This window comes from Aquarana catesbeiana, linkage group LG09, assembly GCF_042186555.1.
Source record: "Aquarana catesbeiana isolate 2022-GZ linkage group LG09, ASM4218655v1, whole genome shotgun sequence".
Classification (NCBI taxonomy): domain Eukaryota; kingdom Metazoa; phylum Chordata; class Amphibia; order Anura; family Ranidae; genus Aquarana; species Aquarana catesbeiana.
The window spans coordinates 207,047,083-207,061,546 of record NC_133332.1 but is presented as its reverse complement, the minus strand read 5'-3'; positions in this window follow the sequence as shown (position 1 = coordinate 207,061,546).

Sequence of the window (14,464 nt, the reverse complement as noted above, 5' to 3'; positions counted from 1 at the left end):
CCCCCTTTGTCCGCGGGTTTGATGACAATGGACTGGTTGAGAGTGAGCTGTTCTAGAGCCTGGTGTTCTAAAGGAGAGAGATTGGATTCTCTACCCCTCTCTCATCCATCACAGAGCCAGCTCTCTGAGGAAACAGCAGCCGCCTAGCCTACCAGCCTATTTTAACCATTACATTACCGGTTACCACTTAACCCTTGAACTTCCAGCCTGTCCCCTATGGACTAAGTTGCTCAGCCTTTTATATCTCCTGTTATATATGGACTTGTGTGTTTGCGCTTACAGTTACCAATACTCCCTTTACAGGAAATGTTGCTGTTATCTGGGTTTCAGTAAAATTATACTTTGGTTCACAGCAAAGTTGTTTCCTAATAAGTGTTGTTACCTAAGCGGAATCTGCTGGCTCAGGTCTCAGAATGAACCTAACTGCACTCATCACAATAGCAACCTGTAAGGAAAAATATAATCTAGAATAATTTTACCTACAACCCGGTTAATGACCAAACATTTGCTGGTCTTTCGGGTGTTCTCATTGGCCAGAAAATGGCAGCTTCCTGAGGTCTGGCCTAAGCTCCAAAATCAGGAAAGTTGAGCTTTTGTTAACAAAATGATGGTAGCATTAGGGGCTCACACAGAAGAAGCACATGCCTCCAGTTTCTCTTTAAGGTCTGTGTATTTGGGCCAGTAGCCACAAAATATTTTCTACAGCTGCTGCTAATGAGCACTCAAAAGGGCACTGGACCGCACACTGGGCAGCAGGATTTGGCAGCACCAGAGCTGTAAATGAAATGAACTCTGTTCATCCAGCTTGTCTTCTTCATTTTATATCTCTGCAAACTGTGATCTTCCTGTCTCCAAAGCTGCAGCATGTTTTTCTCTGTTTACTGGAGTGGCATTTGGCTTGATTTGACTATTTTTATACCCGTCATATTTGTTTACATGCTGTACAATGAAGAGGTGCGAGCAGGGTACATCTGGCACATTTGTTTTTGTGTTCCTATTTGTTGTCAACTTCTTACTTTATCTATTTTGTTTTTTGTTTTTTTTTGCTTTCTGCTTATGATCCACTTTGTTGCCTTTTCTAATTAGTATGATTTCAGTATTTGTGAGACATGTGTTTTGCTGTTCACATTGTTTTTCCAATTTGCACACGTGCCTGGAGACATAATGAAATGATAAAAAAAAATGGTGTTTTAGCTGCATGGTTTAATAATGATTTCTATTCAACTTTAGACCTATTACCAATTTGTCAAATGTTCATAAGACTAAAGCCTCGTACACACGGTACGATTGTTGGCCAACCGAACGTCTGATTTTTGTCAAAAGGGCATGTGCCAGGATCTTGTCTTGCATACTAACGGTACACAATTTTCATGCCACAAACACAAACGTAGTGACATACTATAAGGAATTTCAGCTCTTGGGCCCCTTCTGCTAATTTCATGTTTGGTGAGCATTGATTCCGAGCATGCGTGTTTGTACTTTCAACTTTTGTGTGACGGATTTGTGTACTGACCATCCGAAAATCTGACGTCAAACCCTTGTCCGCTGAAAATTTACTAGCCTGTCATCCAACATTTGTTGGCCGAAAGTTGGACAACAATTGTCAAAAGGAGCGTACTAACTGTAAGATTTTAGGACAACAATCTGTCAACAGACAATCCCCTGCCAACAATCGTACCATGTGTACGAGGCTTTAAGATGAGTGGAGCAATTTGGGCAAAATTAATTAAAAAGAGAGATGCAAAATTAAAAAAAAAAAAGCACTCATACTCACCTATGTGGCTGCAGCATCGATCCAATGCTGAGGCTGTTCCCTGCCGGCTCTAAGTCCAAGAACTGAGCGATCACCTGACTACTGAACGCTCAGTTCTGGGTCTTGAATGAGCGGTGACTGTCAGTCAGTGACTCTGTACACTGCCCCTCCAGCAGCATGCCAAGAGGCAGAGCCAGCTGCCAGCCAGGTGTGTGGATGGATCCTGACATTATTGTTGGGATCCATGCAGAGCCTGAACTGGCTCTACGACGTCAGCTGTCAGTGGGCTTTAGCCTGCTGATGGATGAATCTGTGTCACAGGAGTGCAAAAATAAGTGCACTCCTGTGACCCACATGAGAAGTATGGCCAAAAAAAGCTTTGGCCATGCTTCTCCTTTAATCTTTGGTGAGATTTTTCCAAAGCTCTTATGCAGTGTACACACGGTCAGACTTTTCAACCAGACTTGTCCGACGGACGCCGACAGACCAAATCCGGCGGACAATCCGATCGTGTGTGGACTTCACTGGACCTTCAACTGACTTTTTCAGTCGCAAATCTGATGGACTTTAGATTTGGAACATGCTTCAAATCTTTACGTTGTAACTCCGCCGGACACAGAAATCTGCTCGTCTGTATGCTAGTCTGACGGACAAAAACCGACGCTAGGGCAGCTATTGGCTACTGGCTATCAACTTCCTTATTTTAGTCCAGTGTACATCATCACGTACAAATCCGTAGGACTTTGGTGTGATCGTGTGTAGGCAAGTCCGTTCGTTAAAAAGTCCGTCGGAAGTCTGTCAAAAGTCCGTCGAAAGTCCGCTGGAAAGTCTGTCGGACCAGTCCGGTTGAAAAGTCCGCCCGTGTGTACGCGGCCTATGTTTAAATCACTGTTTTCGTTTATTTACAGGAAGCTTTTTTTTTATTTATTTCATTTAATGTTTGTAGTCGTATTCTTTTTTCAGATTTTTGTGTCTGTCCCTTTACATCTTTTACCTTTTCTGCGAGAAAAAAAATCTTTAAAAAATTAGGCAGATGAGGGGCAATTATTTAGCACAAGTACTAGTCCAGAGTAGTTAAAAGGAGCTTTCATAAGCCATTCATGAGCCATTCAAAGCCTATTGCACCATTAAACACCCTTAAAAAAAATACTATTTAATATCAACTTCTCTGTTAACTCCAATAAATTTTGCCAAAATATCAGGAAGATGGAAACTTTCAATTTAACTCATTTGCTAATATTACAAACACAGGATGACAGAATTGTTGAGGTACAAATGCAGCATTCATTGAATTAAATCAATTGTAAAAACAGAAAGTTTTCTACCTTAATGCATTGTCTGCATTAAGGAAAAAACCTTCTGTGTGCAGCTCCCTCATCAGCCCCCCCCTAAATACTTACTTGGACCTGATCTCGATCCATCGCTGTGCCCAAGAGCACTGACTCTCTCCTCCGTCTTTCTCTCTCCTCACTTGCCATTAAGGCAGCCTGTGACGAGGGAGTGGGGGTGGGGCTTAGCTGTGCTGTGTGTATCTGTGGACACATACAGTGTGGCTCGAGACTGAGCCTGCATGAGTGCCCCCATAGCATCCTCCCTTCTAGAAGAGATGAGAAAGGAGCACCAGTGGGAGACCCTGGAAGAGGAGGATCTGGGCTGCTGTGTGCAAAACCATTACAGAGCAGGTAATTATGACCTGTTTGTTATAAAAAAAAAAAGTTTACAATCACTTTAAATAACTTTCAACAAAATTATTAGTTGTAATAACCAAAAACAATAAAATACTGTACCTTACTGTGAAAAAAGTTGCTCCAGAGCTTAGCAAATAGGATGAAGCTTCACTTTGCAAAGAATACCCAAACACAAGCAAGGAAAATTAAAAAAAAAAAATTTTTTGCTTGCACATGATTGGATATCATCTCATTTACTAAAAGCGATTGCATTTGCAAAGTGTACAGTTTATTTGCTTTTATTAACTCTAATGCCGCGTACACACGAGCGGACTTTCTATCCTACTTGGTCCGGCACACTTTCCGACGGACTTTGTCCGCCAGGTGCGCCGGACTTTAAAACAGACGGACTTGCCCACACACGCCGGGACTTTCCGGCGGGCTAAGTCCGCCCGTCTTTCCGACGGACTTTCGCCGGAGTTCCGGCGGACTTTCAGAATGAACGGACTTGCCCACACACGGACAAGTCCGTTCATTTTGAACGTGACTCAGGTGCGACGGGACTAGAAAAGGATGTCAATCTTGCCGCTTTTATCGGCGAGATTGACACCTTACTAGCCCCGTCGCGGGGCATACCAGGCCCTTAGGTCTGGTATGGATTATAAAGGGGAACCCCGCTACGCCGAAAAAACGGCGTGGGGTCCCCCTAAAATCCATACCAGACCCCGATCCGAGCACGCAGCCTGGCCGGTCAGGAAAGGGGGTGGGGACGAGCGAGCGCCCCCCCCCCTCCTGAACCGTACCAGGCCGCATGCCCTCAACATGGGGGTGGGTGCTTTGGGGGAGGGGGGCGCCCTGCGCCCCCCCCCCAAAGCACCTTGTCCCCATGTTGATGAGGACAAGGGCCTCTTCCCGACAACCCTGGCCGTTGGTTGTCGGGGTCTGCGGGCGGGGGCTTATCGGAATCTGGGAGCCCCCTTTAATAAGGGGGCCCCCAGATCCCGGCCCCCCACCCTATGTAAATGAGTATGGGGTACATGGTACCCCTACCCATTTACCTAGGAAAAAAGTGTAAGTAATAAAACACACTACACAGGTTTTTAAAATATTTTATTAAACAGCTCCGGGGGGGGGGGGATCTTCCTCCGGCTTCGGGGGTCTTCTTCCGGCTTCGGGGGTCCCTCCGCTTCATCTTCTCCCGGCGTCCGGTTGGTTCTTCTCCGCTCTCCGGCCTCTTCTCCCGGTGTCGCAGGTCTTCGGCCGGCCCCTCCGCTGTCTTCATGTAGCTCTATTGCGAGCGGAGGTCCGGACTTCTGGGCTTCTTGGCTTCTTGGCTTCTTGGCTTCTCTTCTCTTCTCCCAGATGTTGACACGACGCTCTCTCCGGCTGGACTGGTCTCTGAGGGCTGCGTTGTGACTTATATAGGCGGAGACCCCGCCCCCATATGATGTCACAGTCCCTGGGCATGCTGGGACTGTGACGTTTTAGGGGGCGTGGTCGACCACGCCCCCTAAAACGTCACAGTCCCAGCATGCCCAGGGACTGTGACATCATATTGGGGCGGGGTCTCCGCCTATATAAGTCACAACGCAGCCCTCAGAGACCAGTCCAGCCGGAGAGAGCGTCGTGTCAACATCTGGGAGAAGAGAAGAGAAGCCAAGAAGCCAAGAAGCCAAGAAGCCCAGAAGTCCGGACCTCCGCTCGCAATAGAGCTACATGAAGACAGCGGAGGGGCCGGCCGAAGACCTGCGACACCGGGAGAAGAGGCCGGAGAGCGGAGAAGAACCAACCGGACGCCGGGAGAAGATGAAGCGGAGGGACCCCCGAAGCCGGAAGAAGACCCCCGAAGCCGGAGGAAGATCCCCCCCCCCGGAGCTGTTTAATAAAATATTTTAAAAACCTGTGTAGTGTGTTTTATTACTTACACTTTTTTCCTAGGTAAATGGGTAGGGGTACCATGTACCCCATACTCATTTACATAGGGTGGGGGGCCGGGATCTGGGGGCCCCCTTATTAAAGGGGGCTCCCAGATTCCGATAAGCCCCCGCCCGCAGACCCCGACAACCAACGGCCAGGGTTGTCGGGAAGAGGCCCTTGTCCTCATCAACATGGGGACAAGGTGCTTTGGGGGGGGGGGCGCAGGGCGCCCCCCTCCCCCAAAGCACCCACCCCCATGTTGAGGGCATGCGGCCTGGTACGGTTCAGGAGGGGGGGGGGGCGCTCGCTCGTCCCCACCCCCTTTCCTGACCGGCCAGGCTGCGTGCTCGGATCGGGGTCTGGTATGGATTTTAGGGGGACCCCACGCCGTTTTTTCGGCGTAGCGGGGTTCCCCTTTATAATCCATACCAGACCTAAGGGCCTGGTATGCCCCGCGCTCGCCGCAATAGGAAGATTTGTTTTTCCTATTGCAGCGAGCGCGAGATGCAATACCATCCCCTCGTGTCGTATTTGGTCTGTCGGACCAGCCTACACACGAGCGGGCTTTCCGTCGGACCAGCACACACACGAGCGGACTTTCCGCCCGAAACTGAGTCCGACGGAAAGATTTGAAACTTTCTTCAAATCTAGGTCCGGCGGGCTTTTGGGAAGAAGTCCGCCGGAAAAGTCCGCCGCCGCCCACACACGGGCGGATTGTCCGGCACACTCTGGTCCGCCGGACCAAGTATGCCGGAAAGTCCGACCGTGTGTACGCGGCATTAGCCTATGTATAAAATCAACAACGTGCACTGTTTTTTATAAGGAAAGCGCAACACATAGTAATAGCAATAGCACTGCCTATAATCTTTATATATGCCACCCAATGTCCTCGCACAGATGAAACCAGGTCAAAGGGGAAGTAATACACTGTGATCCAGTTAGGCTTCATTGCTCTACAAATGGCGTCATCCTAACATATATTTCAGGCCCTGGAAGCTTGAGAAGGACAGGAACTTAAAAAAAAAGATGACCCATCCACCTTCATGGCTGGTAATGATAGCAGTGGCGTCTTCAGCTTTCATATTTAGGGGGGGCACATGGGGGGACAGGGACAAAAGTAGGGGGGCCAACTATAAAACGCAATTCTATACCCATACCTATATATTTCAATAATAAAATTAATAAATAAAATTAAAACATGATTTGAAAGTTCAAGTACTGTACTTTCAAATTTCAGTACAAACAAATGGCCACTGCCGTCACCTATAACTAGCCTTTACAGCAAGGAGCACGTGGAAGGGCAACGCATGCAAAACAAAACCAAAGACATTCCCAGATCAACTTACTGACCAGCCTGCTAACCAATTAAATTATTCTATTATTTTTATTTTTATTATTTTTTATTTTTAAAAAACAGGGGTTTAGTCAGCATACATTTGCAAATACATGCATAAGCTACAGAGCCCCATCAAGGCACACCATTTTCTGTAGTCCTAACTCTAAATTTTGAGAGCCTCCACAGAGGCTTCCAACCAGTAATAAGCTTACACCACAGACAATCCACAAGCTCCACCCCACTCTGGATATCACGGTTTCAGCTCTGCCCCTCCGCAAAAACCCGCTGTCGGCTGATGTCACAGAGCTGGTCCAGGCTCTGCAGGGATCATGACTAGGGATGGGCGAAAGGTTCGGGCCGAGCATTAGTTCGGGCCAAACTTTCGCTGTCCGGATGTTTGGAGAACAGGTGCACAAACGGGACGTTCGACCGTTTGTTCGCCCCCCCGAACCGACCACAATGCATTGTGGCGCTGAACAGTGCATTGCAAGCCCTGATTGGCTGAAGCAGTGAAAGAGTTGGATTGGACACTGTCGTCATGACTTTATCCAATCATGGTTCATTCCCGCCCCACAATATAAAAGTATTCTTTCAATGGCAGCTATTTTCAGTGTGATTTTGGTGTAGAGAGAGATAGGGCTCTGGTTAGTGCTATTAGTGTGCTATACTGTGCTATTTTGCTTCAATTGTCAGTGTAGAATATTAGCTTAGTGTCAGTATAGGGATAGTGTGAGTGTAGTGAGGAGGACCATCATTCAGCTTTTCATAGTGTGCAGCTAGAGTAGGGACAGCTCAGATAGTTTCAGTGTAGTGTAGTGAGACCGTGTCAGTAATCTTGACATTAGTATATAGCTAGAGTAGGGACAGTTCAGATATAGTGACGGTGGAACACTGTCTATTTGATTGCGTTACTGCCAGTTTAACACCATACCGTATTGCGTGCGTTACTGCCAGTTTAACGCTATATCGTTTTGCGTGCGTTACTGCCAGTTTAACTCCATATTGTTTTGCGCGCGTTACTACCAGTTTAACGCCATATAGTTCTGTGTGCATTACTACAAGTTTAACGCCATATAGTTTCGTGTGTTACTGCCACTTTAATGCCATATCGTTTTGCATGCATTACTGCCAGTTTAACGCCATATAGTTCTATGCATCACTGTATGTTTGGCGCATTATATTGCAGTATATTATATTGTATCCGTGGAGTGTGTCTGTGTAGTGTGAGTACTCAAATTAAAGGGCACCAAACACCTCTTTACATTGATTAAAGTGCATCTACATACAGATTTCAACTTTTCCTTTACATTTTCTTATAAGCACCGCCCCCTCCCTCCCAATAATGTCTGGGAGAACAACAAGGAGAGGCAGACATTCCCTTGGCACTGTAGGGGGGCCAGCAACAAATGTGTCCACAGGCAAAGGTGGACGTGGTGGTCAGTCCTCAGGCAGGGCATCATTTCCTCTGTTTAGTGAGTTTGCCTGTGCTATCCAGCCACAGCATGCAGAGGAGGTGGTAGACTGGCTTACTAAACCTTCCTCATCCTCCTCATCCTCTGTCGCACAAGCAGAGACAAGTGTGCAGTCCCCTGCAGTTGCCATAGTCGATAAACCTGCTTCATTGTCCACATCTATTCCTGCCATAGCCCTAACATCAGCCATTGAGGAGTCAGCTAAATTATTTGACCACAGCGTTGCTCCTTGATGATGCCCAGCCATTACTGGATTCAGTTGCTGGTTCTGAGGTTGAGGATGACAGGAACATGAACCTAGAGAGAGGGAGGAACACTGGTAGACAAATTGGCATTCATGTTCCCCAAGCCGCAGCGTATTGCCAAGTTGTCTCCAGTGATAATGATGAAGATGGAGGAGATGGAGATGATGATGATGAGGTCACTGATGCGACTTGGGTGCCAGATAAAGCAGGGGAGGAAACTGAAGGTAAGGTGGCACAACCCCAAAGAGGTCGGCATCAAGAAAGAGTAGAGAGCAGCCACCCTATTCCATCACATTCTGAAGCTGCCATCTCCTGGCCCACTCCCCAAAGCTCAGCTGTCTGGGCCTTTTTCAGCACATCTGCAGCAGATCGCACTGTTGCTATCTGCAAACTGTGTCACAGGCACATCAAACGTGGCAAAAACACCAACCATTTGGGTACCCCATGCCTAACAAGGCATTTAACATCCAACCATTCAGCCCGTTGGCAAGAGCACCTAAAAGCCACACAAAAGGGGCACAAATATGTCCCTCCTCCTCCTTACCCTTTTCAGTCTGCCCCTGCGATACCGAGTCATTACCTTTCAGCAGCCTCCACTGACAGGGATGATGGTATAGCACAGGGTGTCCAAGGTCCTAGCAGCTCATCTACCAGCAGCACACCACAAGCTGTAGACTGTAGCTGGCAAATTTCTCTGCCCCATCTTCTGCAGCGGAAAAAAAAATACAGTCCCTGCCACCCACATTCTTCCTTTCATCACGATTATCTCTATAGGGTTACACCCAAAGACCAATTTTAACGCACCCGTTACTTCTATCGAAAGTCAAAGTGACACCAGAATGTATCCAAAAAATCTCTAATCTTGTTCCCAGTGCACTACATTATGGTCTCATCAAAATAAAGCAAAATAAAGGCAGCTTGCAGGAAAAAATTCATTTTTTTGGGCTTTATAAATTCAATCATTGCTGCAGCAGATTCTAGACATGGTACAGATCTGCCACTTTACATTTAGACTAAGGGAACCCCCTGGCACTATATTGGAAGGAATTTTTCATTTTTAGGCTTTCACTTCAAAAATCAAATAATCACTGCTCATTTAAAAATGACGTTTTTCACAAACTTTTTTTTTATTGATCCATGTCCCCCAGGACAGGACCCGGACCCCTATAACCATTGTATGCCTAATTACTTGCATTTAAGCCTTCAAAATGGGCACTTTTGATATTTAACCACTTCCCTACCCATCCATAGTCATATGACGTCCTGGGATGGGATCTCCCATCCTGGGTGGACGTCATATGACGTCCTGGGATTCCCGGCCGTCTAGGGGGCGCGCGCGTGCGCCCGCCGCGTTGCTCGGGACCTGGTGCGTGTGCCCGGCGGCCGCGATGTCCGCCGGGCACACGCGATTGCCCGTTAACCGTGCCGGACCGTGGATCTGTGTGTGTAAACACACAGATCCACAGCCTGTCAGGTGAGAGGAGACCGATCTGTGTTCCCAGAACGGAGAAACACAGATCGGTCTCCTCCCCTTGTACGTCCCCTCCCCCTACAGTTAGAAGCATTCCCTAGGAAACATATTAACCCCTCCCCGCCCCCTAGTGGTTAACCCCTTCACTGCCTGTCACATTTACACAGTAATCTATGCAATTTTATAGCATTGATCGCTGTATAAATGTGAATGGTCCCAAAAATGTGTCAAAAGTGTCCGATGTGTCCGCCATAATGTCGCAGTCACGAAAAAAATCACGATCGCCGCTAAAAAAATAAATACATTTTTTTTTTTTAAAAATGCCATAAATCTATCCCGTATTTTGTAGATGCTATAACTTTTGCGCAAACCAATCAATATACGCTTATTGCGATTTTTTTTACCAAAAATATGTAGAAGAATATGTATCGGCCGAAACTGAGGAAAAAATTAGTTTTTTAAAAAAAAAATTGGGATATTTATTATAGCAAAAAGTAAAAAATATTGTGTTTTTTTTCAAAATTGTCGCTCTTCTTTTGTTTATAGCGCAAAAAATAAAAACCGCAGAGGCGATCAAATACCACCAAAAGAAAGCTCTATTTGTGGGGAAAAAAGGACGTCAATTTTTTTTGGGTACAACGTTGCACGACCGCGCAATTGTTGTTTAAAGTGCGACAGCGCTGAAAACTAAAAATTGGCCAGGGAAGGAAGGGGGTGAAAATGCCCTGTATTGAACCGGTTAAAGTTCGGATCCCATTGACTTTAATGGGGTTCGGTGTTCGGCTCCGAACGTTCGCGGTGTTCGGAAGTTCTGGTCCGAAACAAACAGGGGTCCGTTCGGCCCGTCCCTAATCATGACCAGTGGTTCAGGTGACAATAAAACCATGGCTCAAATTCCTACTTTTTTGCCCCCTTATTGCAAATGTAAATGAGCCCTTACATTGGTGGCATATATATTTATCGGATTAGTAAAAAAAAACCTTTATGGTAAAATGAGGAGGGAGAGGGAATGTTCACTTTACTTATATTGAGATTTATTGTGACACCACACCAGCAATGTTAGGGCTCATTCGCAGTAGTGGTTAGGGGGCTGTAAAATACTTAAATTGAGCCACATTTTTACCACCCCCAACTGCTACCCTTTTAGCTGCATAGGCAGCAGCTGGAGGTGTACACATGCTGTAGTCTTGACGTTTTATTTTTGGCAGGTGCTACAACCACTGAGCACAACCCATTCATGTGAATAGGGCTGCTCTGCAATGCAAAATTGTGGTGTACTCGTGTGGGGTTCAAGGAGATAAAGCAGGCGGGGAGGAGGGGATACCACACCTTCTCACCACCTGCCTAATGTTTTCTAAAGAGCAATCTAAATGTTATGTTGATTGCTCTTCAGAGGGCAAAACTAGTGTGCAGGAGCCAAAAGGTTTACAGATGGAGCTGGCAGAGACAGGAAAAGGGACAGAACACACAGATCTCATGGATTCTTTTCTCCATATCACAAAGGTCACTGTAATAAACATGATTTTTGCTGATATAAATCAATGTATGAGGTCTGTGTGTTCTGTCTTCTGATGCCGAGGATCTAACAGCCTGGTAATTACAACATACATAACTTATAAGAGCATGTTTTCCCCTTGTCCTGTCTCCCTCTGGAGAACACTGCCTGCTCTAAACCACACACCTATCACTCTGCAAGCTGCCTGCTACACAACCTTCTTCCCACCTCCTTAAAGTATACATAAAAAGAGACTCACATGGGAGTTAGAAAGCTGAGGGGTCTGGCTTCTTCTTCCTCTGGAGCTGCCTGAAATCAAAACAAGGCGGCAGGGGAAGTGGGACGGGTTGTAGCACAAGCACAGCATGATTTGATAATACTGAGCAGGTGCTTCCAGTATCCCCCCCTCCTTATGCTGCACAGGGCACATGAATGAGATCCTCTAGCCCTGCAACTGGCATTCTGTTTGTGACACGCAGGGGCGGGCTAAGGGGCGGGAGTGTCACTGGTAGCAGAAGACCCCATTAGTGCCTCCTGTCAGCGCTGAATGCAGTCTGCCTTCCAGCATGGCTCTGAGCTGAGAGCGTCTCTCTCATGGAACAGCTCAGAACTCAAGAGCCAGCATTGATGTCTCTCTCTCCCCTCCTTCCTCTCTCGAACTGAATGATACACAGCCAATCTGCTCCTTCTCCCCCTCCCCTCTCCTGTGTGTGCTCCAGGGAAGTCAAGTGTGAAGCTAAGGAGCTCACACTTCCCGCAGTACACACACAGGAGAGGGGAGGGGGAGAAGGAGCGGATCAGCTGTGTATCATTCAGTGCGAGAGAGGAAAGAGGGGAGAGAGAGACATCAATGCCAGCTCTGATGTCACTGGTTGCTAGACACGAGGCGGTTATAGCAACCAGTGGCTGGGAGTAGACTCAGGAGGTGGAGGCGGAGCTGGAGCCTGCAACACAGTGGCTCAGTCCATACATGTCCCCTGCATTCCCAGTGTCCGTTTTTTTAGTTGGGGGGCACATAGGGGACAGAGTATAAATTTGGGGGGCCATGGCCCCCTCTGCCTCCCCTAGTGACGCCACTGAATGATAGTATCAGGAGATTCTGCAAGTCATCAAGTTTTAATTGTGCATAACAGAATTGCAGGCAGTCATGATTTGGCTCAGATTGGATAAAACCTGCCCTATGAAAATATGCAATTTGTGATTCGCTTGATTTAAGAATTGATTCCCTCACTATCATAACTCCCAACTTACCGAGATTTGAACGAGGGACAAAGTGTAGGCAAAGGTCGCACCCCCTACCACAACCCTAATTATGTGTACCACGAAGAATTTATATGCAAAAAATGATTGGTTAAATGGACTTCACCACCATATTTTCTTTTTACTGGCTTTTCATTATAGGAGGTTGGGTGAAAGGGTTATTGTAATATAATATTTTTAATAAATAGTACATTTTTAATGGTGGTTTCTACATCAGACCAAAAAAGAGGGACAGCTAAGGAGGGAAAAAGGACAGAGGGACTTGATCTCACAAGAGGGAGAGACCCTCCAAATGAGGGCCTGTCACAGCAAAGCATTACAGACATGGTGATCTTCTGAAGGTCTGCTGAAAGGTATCCATTCCTGACAACAATCTCATTTTGTTGCAGCACTTCTGTTCATTTTCCATAGCTGCCGAGTCGCTGACTAAGCTCCAGAGGGGAGTGCTTTCCGAGCCAGCACCGAGATAGCCAAATAAATACATTCATTATGCATTCTGAAAACGTACAAGATTTTAACAGCCTCCAGCACACGCTTCATTGGTCTGCAGATTTAAACATTACACATCACCAGAACGATCTGTGTGCAGGAGCTTGTATAGTAAATGGGGTTACAGCGGGTGTAGACATCTCTATGTTTGATTTTCAGTCTGTCATCCTATGGCAGTCCCTGTCAACAGCTGCTTCTAAATTGTAAAAAGAAAACAATTCAAGCATACCGTGTGGTGTGGTCTGGGGTGAATCATGTATAGAGGCAATACATTACAAAAAAAACAGTTGATTCTTTATTAGCTTTTAGAGAGTCTAATAGAGAGACTAATGGATGTCCTTACAGAAGTCAATCAGCGAGGATGTTGACTGAACTTCTTGATATACAGATAGCTATTAGAGGAAGATAACAAATCTTCGTATCAAATACAAGAGTATGGAATTGTAAGCACTAATGACCTAAAATGCTTACTTACCAAATATACACTGTGATTTCATTTTAAAGAGACCCTGTTGTCAGACCATTCATTTTACCCACAATCTTCTATATGGTTTTTATGTGCATGAAACATATTTTAGGCATGTTATTTACCTTTAATACTCACCTGTGTGTAGACATTCAAAAGGCCTGATACTGTTGCTCAGTGCTGTCATCTTGGATGTGATGTCAATATCTTCAGCAGACTCAAAGCTGACATTCAAGTGGCACATTATAGTATTTCCTTTTGCTCCTCCTCTGGCAGCTACATGCAATGTTATGTAGGGAGGTAAAGGAAGGTGGAGGCACAGAGGAGATGAGCCAGCACAGACATTCACAGAAGAGTAGAGGGCTATAATGGGCAAAGATGGAGGGGATTGTACTAGCATTTTCAGAGGCACATTGCAAGTCAAGAAAAAAATAATTAATGAAAAGATAAAACACTGCAAATAGGCATTGAAAGAACTTGATTTTTCTGATCTTTGATCTGTATCCTTTAAGTAGGTGACAGGGTGTCTCTTATTTAGCACTGTGTGTATAAAAATATTTTTTGCAGCAAGGAAACACTCATAATGTAATATCTGGGGTTATTTTAGATGTGACACTAGCTGTGCTTGGCTTGTAAATGTACCAACTATTGATCACTGCCATCCAACTCATTCCCAAGCTCATCCCTCTCTGTGCTCAATGGCAAAGCAGAGCAGACTGGACATTCAATAGAGTAACAGCAAAAAAGATAAACTGAAAACAATTAACATCTTCCTCATTAAGTGAGCCCCACAATCAACCACAACACTCTCTAAGGGTCATCTCATAATAATGTTCCCACTGCTGTTTCGACCAGCGAAGGAGCAGCACTGTTGGGCAAGTGTACTCTTAGCC